This window comes from Lithobates pipiens, unplaced genomic scaffold (genome assembly GCF_037356315.1).
Source record: "Lithobates pipiens isolate NorthernLeopardFrog02 unplaced genomic scaffold, aLitPip1_a1.2 Scaffold_19, whole genome shotgun sequence".
NCBI classification, from domain to species: domain Eukaryota; kingdom Metazoa; phylum Chordata; class Amphibia; order Anura; family Ranidae; genus Lithobates; species Lithobates pipiens.
In genome coordinates this window covers 45,042,993-45,047,264 of record NW_027507764.1, presented here as the reverse complement: position 1 = coordinate 45,047,264, position 4,272 = coordinate 45,042,993, and positions in this window count along the sequence as shown.

Here is a 4,272-nt window from a genome sequence, read left to right as displayed (position 1 = left end):
GAGGGGAGTGGATAGCACTGGGATGGTGGCTAGAGAAGGATGGGGAGAACTGGAGAGCAGGTTGGGGTCGGGGGGCAGAAAGAACAGGGGTGGAGAGAACTGTGGGGGGGGGGGGCAGGGAGCACAAGGTGAACTGGGGGGGGCAGTAAAAGAAGTTGGATAGGAGGATCAGCAGGGGGGCTGCATATAGAGGAAATAAGCTTTCTATATTCCTCCATCCAGCCACTGAATGCTTGATTCTCCTCCTCTACCTAGAAAGCTAATTTCCTCTATATGCAGCCCCCCTGCTGATCCTCCTATCCAGGCACACAGGGCTCATGTGATAGTAGAGAGAATCAACGCTCTGCCTATCACACAAGCAGATCTGGGGGGGGCGGGACTGGGTTGCAGAGCGGCCGCCGAGCACAGAGCCAGCCAGCTCTGTGTAATCCATAGAGAGAGCACAAATGCAACAGCAACTAAAAGCAGCCCCAGGGCAGGCGGCCTACCGGGAAATCTCCCGGTATCCCGGTAGGCCAGTCCGGCCCTGACCTGTGAAGCTCTGGTGAACTCCATGCCCAAGAGGGTTAAGGCAGTGCTGGAAAATAAAGGTGGCCACACAAAATATTGACACTGTGGTCCCAATTTGGACATTTTCACTTAGGGGTGTACTAACTTTTGTTGCCAGCAGTTTGGACATTAATGGCTGTGTGTTGAGTTATTTTGAGAGGACAGCAAATTTACAGTTATACAAGCTGTACACTCACTACTTTATATTGTATAAAAGTGTAATTTCTTTAGTGTTGTCACATGAAAAGATAGAATAGAATATTTGCAAAAATGTGAGGGGTGTACTCACTTTTGTGAGATACTGTGTGTGTGTCATAGGCGTGCGCACAGGGTGTGCCAGGTGTGCCTGGGCACTTCCTGATCACGCTGTGCTGTGCAGATTGTCCCTGCTGCTTGGCAGCAGAGAAAGGGAATGGGGAATCTCTGTCCTCAGTCTCTTTCTCTGTCTCAAAAGTGGGACATCGGCAGGGTTGCCAACCGCCAATAAATTTACTGACAGTTTGTAAAAATGTGTGTGTTTTTTTTACAACTGTCAGTAAATATCATTGGCTGATAATTTCACGCTGTGTTGACTTTTTAAGTGTAAATCAAGAAAATTACTTTATTATAGGTATTGTCAGTGTTTTCATTTCATGTTTATACTGTTCAAATATTCACTGCATTAGATTTCAATAGGAGTTCTGTAATTTCTCAGGTTGCCAGTAAAAAATGTGCTCTGCCAGTAAATCTTCCATGTTTTGTCAGTAAAAAATGCTACAGGAGGTTGGCAACCCTGGACATCGGGGATCTGTTTAGACCTCCCAATGGGCTCCTAAGAAAATGTAAAAAAAACAATTATTTTTAAATTATTGTAAAAAAAAATTGTAAACGATAATAAAATTGTAAAAAAGCTATCATAAAACCAGAATAAAAATAAACTACTGACACCAACCTCTGCCCTACTGACATCGTCCACTGATATATATATATATATATATATATATATATACACACACACACACACACACATACTGTATATACATACACACACAAGTATGTTTGAGTTTTGAGGTGCACACCCTAATGCAAAAGGGTGTGCACACTTATGGTGTGGCTATATATATATATATATATATATATATATATATATATGCCACTATAGTGGCCTGAATTTTTGGGAGGAGTCTGGTGGGGTATTTAAGCAGACCACTCAGCTGTGGTCTTTGTTGGTTCTGGTGCGCGATTCATTACATCTTTACCAAAATTACCTTTTCTTCGTATCAAGTATAGTTGTTTCGACTCGTTGTGTTCCCCATTTCGTATTTATGGCTTTCATAGCGGAACTTACGAATCATTCGTAGGTCTCCGTGCGCAGTCTTTGTTTTAACCACAAACTCATTTCTTACTTTCGTAAAAATACCACACCGTTACACCGCTTGCGGCCAGTCACAGGCCTCTCAGTTTTGTTAGGCCGATTCATGCACTCCATAGCCCAATTAGAATCTAGTTGCATCACCGGCACAGCGATTCGTACCTGATCATTTAATTTACTCTACTGCCCGATTCTAACCTAGTCGCATCGGCGACACAGCGATTTGTATCGGATCCATTTTATGCACTCTACAACCCAATTTGAATTCAGTTGTGTCAGCTGCACAATGATTCATATCAGATCCATTTCATACACTCTGCTGTTTGATTCAAACCTAGTCGCGTCGACGACACAACGATTCGTATTGGATCCATTCCATAAACTCTCAGTCACTGTTGACAATCGCTTCTGATCAAAGTTAATTCCTACAAACTCAATTTTTCTGCTATTGTTGTTTTTTTCGCCTTCCTGATAAGGCTACTTTCTTGCAATCATTGCAAGCAAGTCTTCAGTGGCACACAGTCCGGCCACTCATCGTCTCCAGTGGCATACAATCAAGCCACTCACCGCTTTCTGTCTGTCGTTTCTACTTTAGGTCAGTCGAGTTCAGGTTGTTCCATCCTGCACCAGGTTGGACGTTATTTCCTCAGGTAAAATGTTTTAATAAAAAAAATTTTTAAATGGACTTCTATGTCGTCCTTGCTACAGATTCCTGGTCAACTGAGTTCTCAACCTCAATCAGAACTTCGCAATTAGGGCGTTGAGTCAGGTGTATAGTACATGGGTTCCACTCTCACATCACCCTGCAGCACCCTTTCTCGAAATATTCACTTCACATATATGATTTGGGCTGCTCATCAGGTGTTAGCAACTGTCACAAATGTATTTGCATTACACCCTGCTTTTGAAGGGAGACCCTTCACCTATTCAGACAAGGGCGCTAAACATTGAGTTTGCTGGCAGTGCAAGCATTGGCAGGCCGAGCACAGGTCATGAATTACAGAACGCAACATTCCTACTTAGGCCACACTAGACTTCAGCTTCTCGCCCCAGTATGCCCTGGGGCTCTGGTTCACAGGTTTGTGCTCAGCACAGATCGGCACCCAAGTCATCGGTAACCTGGCCAGTCACCTCCTGGCTCACCTTGGTTGCCACACACTCTTTTGTGTTTCCACTCAACAGCATTCAACACTTCAGAACACAAACCGGCTTCTTCACTGCACCTGTCCTTCCATTACCTGTCCTTCTTATTTTCCTCCTTGTTTATTTTCTGTATGCAACTCCTCTTCCCTTTCCTACCTTTATGACTCCTTTTAACACATGCACCCCCTTTCTCCTGGTGTTATAGCTGGAACCATGTCGCAGGCCGGCAGTGAAGACTTCACCTCCGCCCCTCCATGGGTTCAGAGCGCGGCAGCATGCAGTCCCTCAGGGGATGGACCATCCCCAAGCTCACAGCAGAGCTGCGGCATAGGGGCGTTCCCTACCCCCCTATGGCCAGGAAAGCCATTGCCCAGCTTCACTCCATGGTGACCACGATGTCTACAGCAGTCTCCAACATCCAGGTCAGAGTGGGAGTCCTCGAAGTATGCCCAGTTGTGGCCCTCCCAGACTCAGTGGCTGTTTGCCAGAGATGAGTTCTACCATCTTCCCTGCTCATCTAGTCCCAGCTAGTATCAGGAAGGACATCTTGGATGGCAAGGATGTCAATCTGGCTTCCCTCCTCATATTGGTCCATGGCCTGGCCAAGAACAAGTCATACGCCTGGGGGGGGGGGGATGTTTCAGTGGTCCTTAAGTCCAAAGACCCCTGGCTCAACCGCAAGCTAACAGTCACTGAGTTTGTATTGACCTTTGGGATGTTTAGCGACAACCTTTGCTTGGCCACACGAACTGGAGTGTTATTAACACAGAGCAATAACTTCACATTTATGCGATGTGCCACAGAGCACACCTGAAAAATCACATGCAATCTCAAGCAGGACAACACTTCCTGACTAGGTTATGTGGATGTCTGGTGGTTGGAGTTTTACCTCCATACACACCTGACTCCCTCACTGGCCGCCTTCCTGGTACACAGGTTTACAACAGGGTTTCACACTGGCCTCATCACACTACCCTGCTCAACTCACGAGTGCGGGAACCTCCTTTTTTTAGCTGCCACGATGAACAAGCTACAGACAGTCTATTGCAGGCTAGGCTTGTGCAATTCGTTTCGTAACGAATCGAAATTCGGCCGAATTTTGCATCTTTCGGACATTCGGATGCATCCGAATGTCCGAATAAAAAAGTAACGAATTACAACGAATACGAAAGAACTATAACGAATGAATTCAAATGAATTCAACATGATTCGGTAATTCTTTACAGATC